Source organism: Hyperolius riggenbachi, chromosome 2 (genome assembly GCF_040937935.1).
Source record: "Hyperolius riggenbachi isolate aHypRig1 chromosome 2, aHypRig1.pri, whole genome shotgun sequence".
NCBI classification, from domain to species: Eukaryota; Metazoa; Chordata; class Amphibia; order Anura; family Hyperoliidae; genus Hyperolius; species Hyperolius riggenbachi.
The window spans coordinates 198,551,532-198,571,632 of record NC_090647.1 but is presented as its reverse complement, the minus strand read 5'-3'; the positions used below and the strand labels follow the sequence as shown (position 1 = coordinate 198,571,632).

The window sequence follows — 20,101 nt, the reverse complement described above, 5'->3', positions numbered from 1 at the left end:
GTGGCGAGGAGGAGGGGATCGGGGGGGTGCCCCAGGCTGAAACTTCCTTGGTGGGCCCTTAGTGTCCCAGTCCGACCCTGTGCCGGTACCAATGTAGGGGGAGGGGAGTAGTGTACATAATGCAGGCATTATGCTATGACCGCAAACCACACATTACTGAGGTTACTGCAGTAATCCCTGTTTTTTAAACAAAAGTGGTTTTTGCCTTATGGATGGGAAGCAATTGCTGCAAAAACTCCAGTGTGAAACAGCCCTGAGTGCAAATTTATTTGGCAAATAAAAATGATTCTGATTCTGTAAACTTGTAAGTGAAAGAAGAACTAAGGCACTATAAAACCACACTGCACTTGAGAAAGCAGCAATTCCTCCATATTAACGCTATGCATAAATAGGCTGCAATTAAACAAACAGCATGACACATGTTATACAAGCAAGATTCATTGTACCACTTGTATGTCTGTACTTTATCTGATGAAGGGGGCCCTCCGTGGCCCCAAAACAATTGTCATGTTGTGCATACAATAAGGAATAAATATCCTGGAATATTGACATTGGTGTGCTAGTCGAACTTGAATCTTCTATGTTGGACTGATGTGGCTTTTACATCCTGGCTATGTATCCAAATGCTTACGGTAAGGTGTGCCTCTCCCAAACCCGATATTGTATGTAATGTGCGTTACATAGCTTGTGTAACGCCCAGCTAAATTTACATGTGCTGTCAGCTCGCATGAATTTTTGGGTGAATACAGCCTCATATTCTGTGGAATTTTAAGGCCATGTGACAAATTTGCAAACATGTAGCAATTAGACACTCATATTTCTCAGATAATTCTAACTCAGACACTGTTTCATTTTTTTTTTTTTTGCCAATTGTTTACAAGGTACACTTGCACCACAACACATTTCTTTAACAACAGGCATTAGATCTGCTAAATATAGAGAGTATTGTATCGGATCATCTGCATCATTTGTATGTATGTTAAATTCTAAATCATAATCAGCAACAGAGGGAAGACCGTATGTTGCAGTATCTGAAGACACCTTCTGAAAATGTTCACTTGCAAAATGTACTGTCATCAGACTAGAAGCAGTTGCTGCTGTTATCCTACCCCATGGATATCTTGTCTAATTGCTTATTCAGTGCTAAGTTTTGATGTTGTTAGAGCTTAATGCACTAGTGTCTACAAAACAAAGACTCAATTATTAAAGTCTATTTAAGATTACAGCGATGGAAAAAAGTTCAGTTTAACTTACCTGTGGTTTCTTCCAGCCCCAGGTAGTCTTTTCTGTCCCTCGCTGTCTTCCTGGTCCCCTTCCTTGTGCCACTGTCATCCCATGGCTGTCCCAGCCGTGCCCACCTCTTCAATTGAACTCCCGTGGCTGGGAGAGTTTTGCACATGTGTAGTGCATAAAAATGGCAACTGCGCATGCGCAAAATGCTTCTGAGCATGGGGGCACAATTGTAGAGGTATGATGGAGGTGTAAGGCCACGAATGCGTAGTAGACTGCGTCTGGCCCCATAGGAGAGCTTTCAGAGGAGTGGACAGGGAAGGATCTGAAAGACTACAGGGGGCTGGAAAAAGCCCCAGGTAAGTTAAGCTGAACTTTCTGTAACTTAAAGTGTACCAGAGCTCTCAGGGCCGGCGCTACCATTAAGGCAAAGGAGGCAGCTGCCCCAGGGCCCCAGAGCTTGTAGGGGCCCCCAGTGGCTACAAGAGGAAAAAAACATTTTTTCAAATCGGCCTTATAGTTTTTGAGAAAATCGATTTTAAAGTTTCAAAGGAAAAAACAATACACACTTAAAAACCTGCCGATCTTAATGGTTCATAGCAAATCCACCTTAAATGCTAGAAACCCTAAATTTGCAGGATATGTTAAGCAGATCATTAGGAATAAGAGGAAAAAACAATGTTTCAAAAATACCTTATAGTTTTTGAGAAAATCGATTTTAAAGTTTCGAAGGAAAAAAGTATACTTTTAAATGCGGTAAATGTCACTTTTAGTAGCAATCCTAACGGTAGTGTAATTTTACATGCATCAAACGAAAGCCAATACATTTCCTGACGGGGTTTCCAGGGGGTCTATACGCAGCCACAGCGCTTTGGCCAGGGATCGCTATACAGCCGCAATATGGCTGTATGAAGATCCCTGGCATTTTTTCCTATTTTTCTTATGTTTACAGTGTGGGAATTTTTAAAAAAAAAAAATTATGTGGGTTCCCCCCTCCTGAAACTTTTTAACCCCTTGTCCCCATGCAGGCTGGGATAGCCAGAATGTGGAGCTCCGACCGATTGGGACTTCACACCCTGTTATACCAGCTGCAAAAAAGGTCCCCTAATGCCGATTTTTGTTCCGGGGTATATGTTGGGGGGGCCCCCAGGTTTATTTTGCCCTGGGGCCCCATTGTTGCTTAAACCGGCCCTGAGAGCTCTATATATAAGATGAACCAATCCTTACCCGCTGCTTCCTCCAGCTGCATGAACATTTGTTCGTCCCTTGATGTCCTCCCACAGTCTGCCGTTCAGCCGCGATCAGCCCCGGTAATAGGCTTAGTCTGGGTCTTCTGCGCTGCTGCACATGCACCGTAGACCCGGACTGACGCGACTGAGCCAATTACTGGGGCTGATCGTGGCTGAACGGCAGACCGCGGGAGGACATCGAGGGACTTACACATGTTTATGCTGCAGGAGGAAGCAGCGGGTAAGTATCGGTTCTTCATACATGTAGAGCTCTGATAGGATTAGCCATATTATGCCAGGGGAAAAAAACACATATATAAGTAGATAAATACTTGATCTACTTACATAACATATGTATTGCACTGTCCACATTTTGATTTCAGTGAATATTATATAGTAAATGAAGAGAATTCTGTTACTAGTGGGAACCATGTCTTTTGCCCACAGTTTAAGCTAAATCCTGATGTCATTTCTGCCCTTTACTTTTTTTTCTTTTCTCCTCCAATCGCTGAGTCACCTCAGCCTTGCTTGTAAACACAAGTGAGCAGGGGATCAGGTTTCAGATAATCAGACAGGCAGGGAAATAAATGGAAGAGGAGGAAAATATTATAGATAAAAAAAATGCAATGATATTAAAGAAAGAAAGCCACGCTGTGAATAGCTAAATCTATTAATATTAAATATCTAGCATAATCATATACCTAAATAATGTTTTGTGCATGCACCATGCCAACAAGAAACTATTATAAATATATACAAAAGAAATTTCTTTTGTATATATTTATAATAGATAAAAAGAACCCCCAGCGTGCAACTGTTTGGCACTGACTACTAAAGGGCCAGTGCTCCTTAAAGAGGAACTGTCGCGAACATTTTAAAATGCATACAAATAAGAAGTTCATCTCTTCCAGAGTAAAATAAGCCCTAAATTACTTTTCTCCTATGTTGCTGTCACTTACAGTAGGTAGTAAAAATCTGACATTACCGACAGGTTTTGGGCTGGTCCATCTCTCCATAGAGGATTCTCAGCATGGCCTTTATTCTCTATAAAGACACTCCCTGGAAAAGATTAATACAAAGATGCTGGCCAGCCTCCCTGCTTGCTGCACACTATTTTGGCAGTTGGCCGGAGCAACTGCCATTCACTAAGTGCTTTTCAAAATAAAGAAAACCCTGAGAACCCCCTATGATAAGATGGGCTAGTCCAAAATCTGTCAGTAATGTCAGATTTCTACTACTTACTGTAAGTGACAGCAACATAGGAGAAAAGTAATTTATAGCTAATTTTACTAAGGAAGAAATGTACTGTGTATGTGTTTTAAATTTTAAGATTTCCGCGACTGTTCCTCTTTAACCCTCCTGGCGGTCTATTAAAAACCGCCAGGGGGCAGCGCAGCAGTTTTTTTTAATTTTATTTTTTTTAAAATCATGTAGCGAGCCCAGGGCTCGCTACATGATAGCCGCTGTGCAGCGGCATCCCCCCACCCGCTTCGATTGCCTCCGGCGATCTGCGATCAGGAAATCCTATTCAATGAACGGGATTTCCTGGAGGGCTTCCCCCGTCGCCATGGCGACAGGCGGGATGACATCACCGACGTCGTGACGTCATTGGGAGTCCCGATCCACCCCTCAGTGCTGCCTGGCGCTGATAGGCCAGGCTGCGCAAGGGGTCTGAGGGGGGGGGCAGCGCGGCGGGTAGCGGCGAATCGGTGCGGAGCGGCGATCGGTATGCACACGCAGTTAGCAAAGTGCTAGCTGTGTGTAGCAAAAAAAAAAAAATTATGCAAATCAGCCCAGCAGGGCCTGAGAAATCCTCCTGCGCGGCTTACCCCGAACGTATACCGCCAGAAAGGTTAAGTATGTGATAACTCCAAATCATGACAGCAGAAAAAGTTTTGAATCAAGGATTAGCATCTTTATCACTTAATACACCAGTTGCTGTTGAAATTTGATTTTTATGGTGACAATCTCGCTTTAAGTATCACTTTAAAGTGGTCTGAAACTCTGACCTTACATTCAATGAAAATGTGTCTTCCTATTTTGTATTACTCATACAGTTATCATATTTGCTTTTGTGTGCACCTAATCTTGTCTGTCTACCAATTACAAGATTCCAAAGTGTAGCTTATCGTACCCTAAAAGCCCCGCGGATCGCTCAAGTCCAGTTTTATCAGCTGAACGACGGACTGTACATACGCCCGATTTGACGTCCAAACGACGGGTCATTTGAACGACCAAACGATGGGTTGTTTGCGAAAATCCGACGTGTGTATGTACCTTAAAGGGGCCCATACACCTAACGATTTTCCCACCGATATACAGCAGATTCGATCACTGTGATCGAATCTGCTGTAAAATCGTCGCGCAAATGCTGACAGAACGATCAATTTCCATCCAAAATCAATCATTCCCGTCGATCCGTCCGTGCAGAAGATTTTTCTCAATCGGTCGGCGGGTCGGGAGTGTGTCGATAGCGGCGTTCGAATGCCCGACGACCGACGCAATACAGCGGAGATACATTACCTGTTCCGGCCGGCGCAACTCCCCCGGTCTCCGCTGTCTTCTTTTCTGCTCCGGGCTCCAGCTTCACTGAACTTCCTGTCCCGGCAGGAAGTTTACACAGTAGAGTGCCCTCTACTGTTTAAACTTCCCCTGGACAGGAAGTTCAGTGAAGCAAGCCAGCCGGACCGGAGACCAGCGCGGAGAAGAAGACAGCGGAGACCGAAGGAGTCGCGGCAGCCGGATCAGGTAATGTATAGCTGGCGGGCAGGCGGCAGCTCCACAGATTGTGATAGGTTTCACGCTGAAATCGATTCACAATCTGTTTGCAGTAAAGGTGGCCATACGATCCCTCTCTGATCAGATTCGATCAGAGAGGGATCTATCTGTTGGTCGAATCTGATGGCAAATCGACCAGTGTATGGCTACCTTTAGACTGTGTTTACACACATTGTAACAACATTGGAATGTAAACAAAGATACTGTTATCTACAGTGTAGATGCGGATAGAAGCTGAATAGCAGGACAAACTGCTTTTGTTTAACCATTTCAGTAATGTTCTGCTTAAAAAATTATGGGATAGTAGTTTTCAAGCTGTGAGGAATCTTTTAGAGCATAGTAGAAATGCTGGCTTTCAGACCACATTAATTTAAAACACAGCCAGCTATGATTAGTTTCAAACTACCCTGCCTTGTTTCCTTACTTGTCTTTAAATTAAGACTTTTATATCTTGTAGTACTTGTAGGAGAAGAAGGGGCAATGAAAATAATAATACAAAAAAATACTGGATAGGGGCTTAAACACTGCAACAACTTTGGGTAGACGACCTGTTCTCAGAGTAGGCTATAACTGACGTTATTCATGTAAGTTACCGGTACACCTAGCTGTCCATTCCAAAAGAAACATTTGCTTCTGAAATGAGAATGCTTGTGCCTTGTATATAAGCTCCTAAATAGATCTTATGTTCAAAGTTAATAATCAAAGGTGAGTCAAACACATAAGAGCTATGGGGCTGAAATTTGAAACTAAAAACACAGCACACAATAAATAGTTCACTGATCTTGAATATGGATATTTTGTGGTTTTATTTTCCTGTGTCTCGTCTCAGATCACTTACATTTTAATGGAAAAGAAAGATACCACTGCATAAAAAAAAAACAAATTTGTGTGCTACCATAATGTACTTACACTGAAAAGGCAAAATATATGTAAATAGTTTGTAAAGGCTAGGGATATTTCTTTCTAAAGCCAATTTCTGAGACCATTGTCAAGTATATGATACCTGATAGTTCAGCTACATTATTACATGAACTCTACTAAACTGCTCACAAATTAAAAGACCAGAATTATAAAAAAACAAAAACAAAGTTACCGTACATACTATGACATCTGCAATAAACTTCTTCCAGATACAAAAACAACATTAGTAATGTCCTTTGCGATGTGTAAGTCCTTGTGAACAATGTATAGAGGACTTTCAAGTGTATCATCAAATTGATTTCAAGACACTTTCCACTGCAAGGACTGTACTTTTAAAATTATATCCTATATATTCTATGCATGTAACTTTAGTACACAGTTTAAAGGGAAGGTCCGAGGTGATGTAAAAACAAAAAAATACTTACCTCGGGCTTCCTCCAGCTCCTTGCAGCTGTCCTGTGCCCTCACCACAGCTCCGCTTCCCGCCAGTGGCCCGGGGTCCCCTCTTGTACAAGATGCCTACTGCGTTTCAGCGTGCAGCTCACAGAGTCGCACTGATGTAATTCGGACTGTACTGCGCAAGTGCAGTAGCACTGCGTCTGTGCATTACAGTCCGGATGACATCAATGCGACTCTGTGAGTTGCAAGCTTAAGTGCAGTCGATGCCGACCTAAGTAGGGGACCGGGAGTCACCAAAGCTGTGGTGAGGGCATAGCCAGGGGCTGGAGGAAGCCCGAGGTAAGTACATTTTTGTTTTTTAATCACCTCGGACCTTCCCTTTAACCACTTGATGACCCAGCCTTTACCCCCCCCCCCCTTAAGGACCAGCGCTGTTTTCGCTGATCTGTGCTGGGTGGGCTCTACAGCCCCCAGCACAGATCAAACACCAGGCAGAGCAACCAGATCGCCCCCCTTTTTTCCCCACTAGGGGGATGATGTGCTGGGGGGGTCTGATCGCTCCTGCCTGTGTGTGGCTGGCGGGGGGGGGGCACCTCAAAGCCCCCTCCACCGCAGGATTCCCCCTCTCCTCCTCCCTCCCTTCCCCGGAGATCCGAGGCTGCACAGGAACGGATCTGTCCTGTGCAGCCTCTAACAGGCTCCTGCCTGTCATGTGACAGTGATCCCCGGCCGCTGATTGGCCGGGGATCGCTGATCTGGTACAACGCTGCTACTGTTAGCAGCCTTGTACAAATGTAAACAAAGCGGATTATTTCCGCTTGTGTTTACATTTAGCCTGCGAGCCGCGATCGGCGGCCCGCAGGCTATTCACGGAGCCCCCCGCCGTGAATTGACAGGAAGCAGCCGCTCAGCCTACAAACCAGTGATAGGTCTTGGCAACAATGACAGGCCCCAGTAACCCTGGCCTACAAACCAGTGATAGGTCTCAGACTCTCAGCAAGAATAGCAGGATGTAGAAGTGCCAGCCTAGCAGTTAGTGATAGGTATCAGCAACAATGCCAGGCTCCAGTAATCTTTACCTACAAACTAGTGATAATTGCCTACCAATCAGAGAGAGAACTCGGCAACTATGACACGCCCCCAATAACCTTTGCCTACAAACCATTGATAGTTTTCAGCAATAATGACAACCCCGGGAGACCTCAGCCTACCAATCAATGAGAGCTCTCAGTCAACATCGACAGGCCCCAGGACCCCCAGTCTATTATTTAGTGACACGTTTCAACAGCAAAATCAAGTACAAGGGACCTAAGTGGTGACTGACTGGCCTCAACAATGATAGGCCTCAGGACTCCAAGCCTAGCATTTAATCCCAGGCCTCAGGACCCCTAGCCTCGCAAGAAGCAGCAACTTTCAGCAAACTGTGTGTTTGCAGCCTCTGCTTCTCTTCCCCTTTGTACCCATGAAAGGCTCTGCTTGCAGCTCTTTTCAAGGAGATGCCTTCTATCCGTAATCAACCTTTTGTTTAAGTCTGTGGATTCAGCACTTATCTGTTACAGCAGAGTGTTTTCCATATGCATAGATCTGGGCTGACACTGTTGTGAGCTCGAGCTCACTGAGTGACAATTCAAAAATTTCCGGCACAATGTTTCTTCTCTACCCAGCTTCTCTTGAGTGGTGTGGTGATGGACAGCTTTTCCTACCTACAGTGACACAGTGATGTGCTGTCCCTACTCTCCTTAAAGAGGAACTTTACTGAATACAACTTAACAGGTTTTACTGAATACAACTTAACAGGTTTGCGTTCCATGGTTTTTACCCCTTAAAGAGAACCTGTACTGAGTAAAAATATGTAAAATAAACACATGAGGTAACTTCAAATGAACATTACATAGTTACCTTGCCATCAGTTCTTCTCAGAAGCTCACCATTTTCTTCTGACAATAATCCCTTCCAGTTCTGACTATTTTGTTAGATCTGAAATATATCAGTTGCTGTCAGTAAAATATCAGTTGCTGTCAGTTATAGCTGAGAGGAAAACTGATGTACCAGGTAATGTCCATGTTTCCCTATGGCTCAAGTGGGCGATGTTACAGTTTAACTGTGTGCTGACCAGAAAGCTGTTATGGGTAATGGCCATTTTCAAAATGGAGGATGGAAAAGTCCCTTGATCACAGTGAACAAACAGGACGCGGGACAGGAGAAAGACACTGAGAAGTAGACTACATGGAAGGTCATTATGACTTGTGTATGCTTATTTTGACGTTTAATTTTCAGTTCAGGTTTTCTTTAAGGTTCCTAACATTTTTGACACTTTAGCTGTGCCGTTTTGATACAGCAGTAACTTTTTCATTATCTATGCCATCTTAGTGATACAGTCAGGTCCATAAATATTGGGACATCAACACAATTCTAACATTTTTGGCTCTATACACAGCCCTTACCCCCAATGGATTTGAAATTAAACAAACGCATGCTTTAAAGCGGAACTGTAGATACAAAATAAACACATTGTTCCACTTACCTGGGGCTTCCCCAAGCCCCCAGCAGCTGTCCTGTCCCGAGCCGCTCCTCGACGAGCCTCCGTTTGTCCCGCCGCCAGCTACTTTCGGTTTCGCCGCCGGGCCACTGCGGCGTGGCTCTGGCCCATGTGTATCCTGTCTTCGCGTTCCCCGCTATCGCAGAGGGGAACGCGAAGAATGGATACGCTTGGCAGGGCTGCGCTGGCCTCGACTTACAAGTCGAGGTACGGGACAGAGCGGCGGCGGGGAAACTGAGACTCATGGAGACTTGCCGCGGGACAGGACAGCTGCTGGGGGCTTGGGGAAGCCCCAGGTAAGTGAAACAATGTGTTTATTTTGTATCTACAGTTCCACTTTAACTGCACACTGTTAGCTTTAATTCGAGGTATTTACATCCAAATCAGGTGAACAGTGTAGGAATTACAACAGTTTGTATATGTGCCTCCTACTTGTTAGGAGCAGGAAAGTATGTATAAAAATAAAGACAATGCAGATTAGGAAGCCTGCAAATAAAGTTTTTTTTTTGTTCTTTACTGGAGAGGTTCAAGCAATTCCCAGAACAAAGTGAGAAAAAAATGTTCCCACTTAGGGAAACAATGAGCGATAAAACCCCCAGATGGGGTCCCACACCTTTCTATGCCATCCACAATTAAAATAAACATGTTCTTCTGGAGTTCTGGAGTTAAGCCCCATCTACACGGAGGGACATTGTAGCGATCCGGCGGCTCGATTAGCCGCCGGATCGCCTCTTCCGCGTGCCCGCCGCGTCCCCGCTCGCCGCGCGAGCGCCGCATTCGATTCCCCGCTCGTGCCCGCTCGTCCCCGCCGGCGCCGCTTATCTCCCACACGATTCCCTGCCATTGTCCCCTCGCGGGGAGCGAGCAGGGAATCGGCGGTACAGAGATCCGTCCTGTCGGATCTTATCAATCGAGCCGCATCAGCTGCTCGATTGATAAGCAGCATCGCGGCCGCATCTACTCGTGTAGATGCGGCTTTAGGCTTTAACACCTACATGTCCTTGGAATGGTAATGCCAAATTTTGGCTTCTGTCTTAGTATTTCCTTCTTAAAGCCACACTGCAGACGCAATATTTTCCTACTCCTCCTGAGTAAGAAGTTAGTGGCAAAACATTTCTTTATTTCATGATTATCTGTTGTCAGATAACAATCTCTTTCCAGAGACTTGCCACACAGTCTGTGCCTGTTTCCTGGCAGTCTGAAACATAGGATGATGCAATCCCAGCAGCTGACCCAATCAAAGAGCCCGCTACTAACTCCCTCAATTCAGCTGCTTCATTTTACATGATCACATCTTTAAGATTTTACTTTTTTTGCAAAAATATAATTTCACACAAACAGGTAATATCTGAGTCCTTGATCACTATTCTTTTACATTGTATATTACTACTGTGCCCCTCGTAGTTTAAATAAAGCAATTATCTGTACACAATGTAATAGTTCCCTTAACCAATGGAATCACAGACTTCAGTGATCTGAAATGAAAGAAATTATAGCAATACTTTGACCTTGTGTTGCTTTTTAAGCTATATTTCCTAACAAGAAGGGGGAAAATATTTTAGTTACAAAAAAAAAAAGAAGAACATGTGTTATGTTTGCAGTCTCCCGTTCCAGTGATATAGCGCGATACCCTGTAACCCCAGCAGACAGGCTTTTGTCTGCAGTCTGGATCCTCACACAGCTGATGTAGCGGCATAGCAGGAGATACATCAGCAAGCCTTATGATTCAAGCTTGAGACACTACAAAATTAGGTCATTCAGTGCAGTTTATGAAAACGCTCATCTTTTGATCACAGAAAGAAAAATGACTATTCCCTCCTAAGGGACAATATAATGAATATACTAAATGAGTTCTTGGATGGATTTGGATTATTGATCTGGTGGTACAGTGTTATGCAGCAGTCATGTATTCTATCTTGCAGTGAAAGAATAAAGATGTTGTTATTAGTATGAAATTGGCTCTTTGGCTGGCATTATACTTTGTAAATATTGAAATATGGTCTTTTTGCATATCTTTCCTTCTAATGTTCTGTAGAGATTTGAGAAAGGCAAGATCGGAAATGGAAAATCGTCTGCAATCCGATAGTTTAATAAAGGAGTTGATAAATTTACCAATCCGCAGTGTTTATCTTAAAAAGCATGTTTACTTGCCAAAGTAATTTTTTCTTATATCTACAGTAGTACCCGCACTTAGTTGATGCTGCCACACAAGTTGCTGTTCTCTCCTCACTGACATGCAGCCAGCTCTGCCTCCACCTCCCACTCCGTTCCTTTCTCATTCCTTCAATGCTGCGGAGGGCAGGAAGGAAGTTGTAGCCTGGCAGTCCTGGATCTTCTCCAGTGATGACACATGATGACATACACATGGTTGCACAGAGAAGGACACCAGGATCAAGTGGGACGGTCCCCTCACAAGTAAGAGAGTTGGCCACATGTGGACACTAAGGCCTCTTTTACACTATATGCTGAAAAACTGATGCATTTTAACTGAACAAAAATCAACTTTAGTTTTTCTGCGTATAGTGTGAAAGAGGCCATAAGGATTCATGGACACTAAACTGCACATTAGTTGTCCTTTCAGATACAACTGACAGCAACTGATATCAGTGGCGTGGCTAAGGAGTTGTGGGCCCCGATGCAAGTTTTACAATGGGGCCCCCAAGCACTTTATACATAGCAATTGCTACAGCGCACCAAAATCTGCCAATGGCATCTACAGTGTCAGAGGTGCAAGAAGGGGATTGGGAACACTTTGTTAATAATTACCACTATTCAAAGTATCTATAGAAGTGATTATTATGAGCACAGGACCAATAGAGAGCTAATACTGTATTTGAGGGAGGGCCCCTCTGGCCCAAGGGACCTGATGCAGTGGCTACCTCTGCCCCTGACTGATATACTGTAAGAACCCTAAGGCCTCTTTTAAACTGACCGCTGAAAAACTTACATGTTTTAACTTTCTATAGCAGTGCATTGTGAATAAGCTTTTAGTTAAAATAGCTATAATGTGAATTGAGCCATAAGGAAACCTGGACATTCCCTTCACCTGGGCTGCAAATCAGTTGTCCGTTCAGTTATAAATGACAGTAGCTAGTGTGTAAGGGCTCGTTCACATGATTAAGTGCAGATGGCCGTGTTCGGAATGCAACGCACACGATCGCCCACCATCTGCGCCCTCATGCGCTGCTGATCCCATTCACTACAGTGAATGGATCAGTGCTGTTCTTCCCAAAAGATGCATGCAGCAATGTGATAGGTGCATTAAAAAAAAAGAACAGAGAGAGCGCACAGAATAAAAAATTACCGTAATTTTCGGACTATAAAACACACTTTTTCTCTACCAAAGTGGGGTGCAAAAGCCTTATATAGTCCGAATATATGGTATTCGGACTTAAGTTTTCGTTATTGGGTTACCCTACCAGATTGCATACACCGATACATTCACCACTGTTTAAATTTCCCGCAAGCCGCACTGATGATTACAGCGAGAGCCGCCTGCAATGGGGCCATCTTGATGGCTTGGCGGTAGAAGAGCTCACGTAATTAGACCGTAAAGAACTTGGTCTTCCCTGCACTACCGTTCGGATCTAACGTGCCAACACTGTTTTCTCTGGCCCACGTCCCATCCTATTGGCTGTCATCTGAGCACAGGCTGTAAATTGGTGCGCTCATCTCAGGCCGTCACCTGCCTCTCCTCACGTCCACTGTTACCGGCCAATCAATGCAGCTGTAATAGGAAAGGTGCAGCGGGAGCAGGAGAGGTAAGTGATGGCCAGAGGTGAGTGCAGTCAATTACAGCCTTTGCTCAGTTGACGGCCAATAGGATGGGACACGGGGCGGTATAAACCGGCTAAGCATGCTCCGGATCTGGATGGCACATGCAGGGTAGACCAGGTTTGTTATTCATGTGAGCTCTTCTACCGTCACGCCATGAATCCTAAAGCCGAGGTTACCCAACCGCAGGTGGCTCTCGCAGTAATCATCAGTGTGGCTTGCAGGAAATTCAAACAGCGTCAGACCACAGAGCTGGGAGTTCTTAAGAGGTAGACATGTTGTGGGTGGGAGGGGGTGTTCCGTAGACACCAAGTACTGAGTGACAGCTGCAGTTACCCAACACAACTATCACCATGAAGGGGATCGTTATGAGTGGCAGCTGTACATGGGGTGGGCTTGTCCTTGTAGCACTCCTGTGTGATAATATGGAAAAGAAAGGGGTATGCTTGGATGTGGCATACCGTTATAATAGTGATTTTGCATGTGAATTTCTGCTGCCTTGAAACTAAGCCTATCAAGGCCAGTAGCTGCTTTAGGATAGTTAGTACAGCACACTGCCCAGTTACAATAACACTTGCTGCCCCACCTAGATAGACAGCTTGAAGGAGAAGCTCCACAAGATACCCATGCACCATGGATGCACCAAGTATTTTTTCCCATATTTTTGTCCTTTACCCACTTCAGCCCGCAGGTGTTTTCACCTTTAGGACAGAAGCAATTTTCCCCTGTCAGCACTCCTCCCATTCATTCGCCAATAACTTTATCACTACTCATCACACGTAAATGATCTATATCTTGTTTTTTTCGCCACAAATTAGGCCCGGTTCACATTAGCGTTCGCTAACAGGATTTTCCGGATCGGATCCGGAATGCATACTGTACAAACGGAACGTACGTTCCGCATAGCAATGTAATGTCTATGCGGACGTTCACACGCGTCCGTTCCGTACGTACCGGAGCCGGATCGGATCCGGACTCCGGACTCTTTTCCAACATGCGCTATTTTTTGGGTCCGGATCTCCGGCCCACGCATCCTGACCGGAGCCTGACCGGAGCCTGACAGCACCATCCGGAACACAGAAACCAATGGGAAACGGAAGGCACAGAACACACTGCCTACAAAAACCTGACGTTCTACCCCACTTCCTATGCGTATCCAAGTGGCCATTTCGGATGGGGACACATGGGCCAAGCATGTCTGGAGTGGAGCAGCAGTGACAGACGTGCTGGAGCTGTTTTGGCAGAATGTCGGAGGTGGAGGTGAGGCCTACAGTGGAGGAACCTGATTCTACAGGTGCACCTTCTGCTGACCCCAACATTTTTTTTATATAATTTCGCTATTTTTGCCCACGGATCCTGATGGCAGCCTGATGCATGCCTGATGCAAACGGACCGGATCCTGATCGGAACCGTACGGTTCCGATCAGGATCAGGTCCTGATCCGATCAGGATCCGATCAGGATCCGGTCCGTTTGCAAGGCAAAACGCAAGTGTGAATGGGGCCTTAAGGTTTTTGGGGGCAGATACTTGTTTTCAGTAATTAGTTTATTTGCTATGCATTTTGAAGGCAAATACACACACAAAAAAAATAAAGAATACACTATTTCTCCAATTCCACCCACTATAGATGTAAAATAAGCAATGCTACTATAAATAAAACCCACCCATTGTATTTGTCCTTTAGTCCCGGCTATCATAACATTGAAATTATGTTCCTAGTACAATGTATGGCGACAATAGCGCTGGTCCTTAAGGGGGGGTAAAGGGTGGGTCCTCAAGTGGTTAATAGTTGCCTTAGGGACTTATCTTTTTTTAACATGTATGTGGGTATTTACTGTTTTTTGGTCTTTTTTTTTAATACAAAATCTGTGCAGGGTAATTTCACTTTTTGCCACTAGATGGCGATAAACACTCCTTGGTTTACAAGGCAGTGTTTTAAAGTTGATGAAGTAAAAAAAAAAAAAGTTACATTCTGTAACGATTGTGGAATTCTCTCCGTGATCAGCGCACAAGACGTGCGCTGACACTGCGGAAATCCTCCACAAGCGTGTAATTTGCGGGAACCCAGCAAAAGGTGCAATGCACCTGTAGAGGGAAATTCTCGTCGACTGATGGAGCCGTGGAGTGCAGAGGAACAGCTCCTCTGCCCTGCCACACACGCCAGACAGGAACCGCACGAAGGGAAGAAACGCAGGGCAAGATAGCCCTGAAAGAGAGAGATCAAAGCGACGGAGGGTATGTGTGTCCACCAAACTAGTCGCCACCCTGCAACGATGAACACACAACCATGAAGACAAAGTGAGAAGGCAATCGCCAGAGATGGCGATTGCTAACAGCGACACAGCGACACACCGAATAAGCACAGATGAGGAATGTACGTATGTCCACCAATCCAGCCGCCAACCTGCGACGGTGGACACACAACAGAGGAAACCAAGTGAGAATGCAATCACAAGAGAAGCGGAAGAGAATGAGCACAGGGACAGATTGTATGTGTGTGCACCAAACTAGTCGCCAACCCACGACGGTGCATACACAACAGCAGATATGAAGTAGGAACGCAATCGCGAGAGAGGCGATTGCCAGAGGTGACACAAGGCTACAGCAAGGCAGAGCACGAGAGCAGCAAAGGCACAGCAAATCATACAATAAGGAGATAAGGAAAATAACAAACGCTAGCTAAACGCGAACACTGCACTCATTCGCAACAGTGCACGCATTTATGCGCGGTCTCTGCGTGTTAAGCACAACAGAGACAAGCACGCCCAACTAACCACCGACAGACAAACACGAAACAGAGGACGCGAGCGCTTGCTTAACGGTTACCTCACCGAGCCTCCAGCAAGCGTTCGTAGCAGACAAGACAGATACATGAAAACAGGAATAAGCGAGAGATAGGATCCACAGCACTAGCGCAAGAGGCTAGTGCGATCCAGGAAGACAGAGCAGAAGGATCCACAGCACTAGCGCAAGAGGCTAGTGCGATCCAAGTACAGCAAGAGAGATGGAGATCAGACGGATCCACAGCACTAGCGCAAGGCGAGTGCGATCCTGGCAAGACAGAACAGATGAGATAGCTGGTAGCAACCGCTGCTCCAGCTATACTCCAAGAACAAAGATCAGAACGACTTCCCGTCGACCACCGCTGGGACAGGACAATCGCAAACAAACAAACAAAACAGATATGCAATCCTAACTGCACTAGGGAAACTGCCTAGTGCAGTTCCAGGAATTACTCTAGGCTAATCTTCAAACAAAGAGCAAGGCTGACACTCCAGGCGAGTGTTACACAGGAACTAACTCTTATGACCAGCAAAGGACTCTGGGAAACATAGCTCTTTATACTGCCAGTCATCAAAGGAGGCAGGTAGGAGATTTGCATAACAAGTGTATGCAAATTCCTCAGCAGCAGAACAGACCAGAAACTTGTAATGGAAAGACAGGTCTCTCTTCCAGAGACCTGCAGCCCACAGATTAGAGGAATGGTCAAACAGCTGTCTGCCAGTGCATCCAGCTGAGCGGATCATTACACATTCTCTGATCGGGGTCATGTCCTTTCATCACAGGCATTGCGATTGGTTTAGAAAGGCTTTCTTTCTCTTCCCCAATCGCCGACACAGAAAACCGCCACTGTTTGCAAACTGCACAAGAATTCTTGTCCAGTTTGCCTTTAGCTGCGCCTATCTGGACAAAAATACTCGTCCAGATAGGCTTAAGTGGTTAAACCTAGGTGTGTCTTATCATCAGGATTGTCTTATAGTCTGAAAAATATGGTTTTCAACCATTTATCTGTTTTCTTTATTGGGTTAGTTTCTTTAAAAACACTTGCCAATGTACTGAAAAATTGTGGGAAATAGAAGTTTGCAGTGTTCTTCCCACAAGTCCAAAATTTAGAATAGCCTAAGAAAAAGCCTGGACATCATAAGCTCTTCTTTCAACCCAAGTCTTCATCATTATACCTGACTACTACAGTAAAAAGTCTAGAAACTTGTAAAAGACAAAAAAAGTTCTGCTCCAACCCAGGACAGAATTCCTTATTCAAGGTTAATTTTGCATTCCTGTATTCAACAGAGGTCAACCTCATATACAGACCTTCAAGTTATTTTCAAATAGATTTTGATTTACAAACCAATGTGATATCCAACCCCATTACACTAATCAACCAATCAGATACCGTTCCTCAAGTCTGCATTCTTTCTTTAGGTAATATCAACAGATATTAGAAGGTAAAACTTTCTGAAACAGAAGCCTCTTTAAATTTCAAATTTCTAATGGAATCTACAGCAGCATGTGCTCACCATTTCCATTTTAAATAGCATTTTTTAAAAGGGCTTCATTAGAGCAGCTAAATCTGAATAAGTACTTGGCTAGGTTTAAGCCCTTGCATTCATCTAGCCCACCTCTGGCACCATTTATAACACTCCACACTCTGAAGTATAATGACCTTTAAGAATGACATAAAAATATTTTTTTTGTGGAATTCAGAAAAGGCCATATTGCTGTTAATCTGCAACTGCAGAGTATTCTGTAATGTTTCAAATACCCTCAGCTATATCTGCTGCAGAGGACATGCTGCATAATAAATTGGTAAAAATGGGGCTTGTCTATCACTCCCACTCACCACTGAGGGCTGATATCGTCTAAATCCTGAGCCAGTTCTGACATTGACGCCCCAGAAGCTGTGTCAGCAGAACACAGCCAGCCACGCAGCTAGGAAGCCAGCAGCCACACAGCCAGGCTGTAGCCACGCTCACTGGCCACTGGAGACATGTGACAGGAAGGGGAGGAGTGGGGGTTCCACTATTAGTCTCCGAAATGAGATTGCTGCTGCTACTGTGCACGCCCATAGCTGGCTGTCACCCAAAACATTATGGTGAGCAGTGCAGGGCACAGGCTACTGGATCCTCCTCTCTTCTTCTCTTACTGTAATGTCTCCCCAGCGGCAAATTAAAATCTTCCTTGTTGGTCACTGGGGATGTGACAGGAGGGGGAGGAGAAAGGAGGACCCACTAGTCTGTGCCCTGCACTGCCCCCTTTAAAGGGAACCTTAACTGAGAGGGATGTTTCCTTTTAAACAATGCCAGTTGCCTGGCAGTCCTGCTGATCTCTTTGGCTGCAGTAGTGGCTGAATCACACACTTGAAACAAGCATGCAGCTAATCCAGTCTGACTTCAGTCAGAGCACCTGATCTGCATGCTTGTTGAAAGGCTGTGGCTAAATGTATTAGAGACACAGGATCAGCAGGAGAGTCAGGCAACTGGTATCATTTTAAAAGCAAAAATCCAGATCCTTCACAGTTTAGGTTCCCTTTAAAGGGACCCTGAGCAGTGTCTTAAAAATGAAATCGGGACTTACCTGGGGCTTCCTCCAGCCCGTGAGGTCCCCCGGCGTCCTCTTCTTTCCTTTCCTGGTACCGCTGGTGGCTCCGGTAATTCAGCGACTTTGCCGAAAGTTGCACATGCGCGCCATCACGCCAGTCACTGTAAGACTCCTACGCATGCACGGCTCAGCCTTTAGAGAACTGTGCATGCTGAGGAGTCTTACCATGACGGGTGTGATGACACGCAGTGTGCGCGTCAGGGGCCTTCAGTCGAAGTAGCCAAATTACCAGAGCTGCCAGCGGGACCAGGAAAGTGAAGAAGAGGATGCCGAGGGACCACACTGGCTATGGGAGGCTGTAAAAAGCCCCAGGTAAGTCCCAATTTCATTTTTTAGCCACTGCTCACGGTCCCTTTATTGCTATGAATAGGCAAGCTACACATGTGCAGCAGAAGCAGAACTATTATTTAGGGCATGGCGATGGGCCCAGTCACAGTGGATGTGGAGCACATGCCCCAAATCTATGCCCCTAATGATGCACCCATATATACATTAATAAAAACTATCAAGCGGATCTAAGGGAATTTCACACAAAGGCTATTTTCTTTTCCCACTGTCATAGATACCAAAAGCTTTACTTTTGCATAACTTTAAAGTGACCCTGTTATTTTCAATACAATGCCCTTGCCAATAATTCCAGCTTGCATACAAATTTAATGCAAGCAGAGACGTAGCTAGAGATTACAGGACCCCATAGCAAAACTTTCATGGGGACCTCAGACGTAGGCACTCTTTAGCTATGCCAGTTGCCGATTCCCTATGGATATGCCAGGTGATCTGTATGAAATGTTTGTTACCGAGTTCTATACACAGAGGGAGATACTGCTTGCTTGTCAGTTGGACACAGCTGTTATTTCCCACAATGCAATGAGGTTCACAGACAGTAAACTGTAAGGACCATGGTCATGACATCGCGATGTGGGAGGGGTTTCAACAGTTACACAGCATCAGAACTTTGTTTTTTCCTACCCAAGCCTTATTTTTAGCTGCACAGAAGAAAACTGCCTGGACATTTTTCCCCTGATGCTGTGCAAAGCATGAGGAGATTTCTGATGTTGTCGTTCTTGTTCTGCTGTTGTGGTGCAATTTTATTTTTTATTTTTTTTGGATTTGAGATTTGAAGCCTAGCACACGCAGCTTTTGCACCCCTACTGCTTGATACCACTGTGTCTACCCAGCCGGAATAAAGGGCAGAGTAAATACAGCAGAAATTCGGTACATTTTTTTTTAAAGTATTCCTATTAAAAATCAAAAAGATCAAAAGTTGATCAATAAGTGGAATGTTTTTCAAATCAAATAACTTTTTTCCATATACAATCTATTTTACAAAATTGCAGCAATCTCAAACACGTGTGTGGTACCTCAAACAACTTCCTTGGAACTTTCAATTAACCCGAAAAATTGGATCGGTTCCGTCAAATCAACAAGTTTTTAAAAGAATTGCAATGCGTGTGGCCACTTTATTCTGATCAGACACATCATTTATGCAACATCAGCTCGGTCCCTGAGGTCTTACACAATAGACCTTTTTATCTCAAGTCGGCTTTTAGATTCTCACTCATGATCATACACCAAAGAAAAAAAAATGGAATGGAAGAATATGAAAGATGAATGGAAGAATATGAAAGATGAATGGAAGAATATATACAGTACAATAAAATGGAAGCTAATTGACCCTGACCACAAGCATCAGACATCTGCTGTCATTTTTCATTGAAGATGGTTGCCTTTACATTCTTATTTTTATTCCATTATGTGGGGTTGAATGGATGCTGATACCTCTGTTTCCTTTCTAGTACAGCATGAGAGCCGATGCATGTCTTTATGATAAACATATTTACTACGTATTTTA

General features: G+C 44.6%; 1 protein-coding gene across 2 annotated transcripts in view; it reads right to left on the bottom strand.

Annotated features, from left to right (window-relative positions):
- FGF14 (fibroblast growth factor 14) overlaps positions 1–20,101 on the bottom strand; it is a 663,348-nt gene that overhangs the window by 305,504 nt on the left and 337,743 nt on the right. Inside the window, exon 1 of one of the 2 annotated variants that reach the window (XM_068267980.1) lies at positions 8,457–8,500. The exons of the other annotated variant lie outside the window; for it this stretch is intronic. The gene's annotated coding sequence lies outside the window, so the exon portion shown is untranslated. Of the gene's footprint in view, positions 1–8,456; positions 8,501–20,101 lie in introns of those variants that run through there. 2 annotated transcript variants of the gene reach the window in all.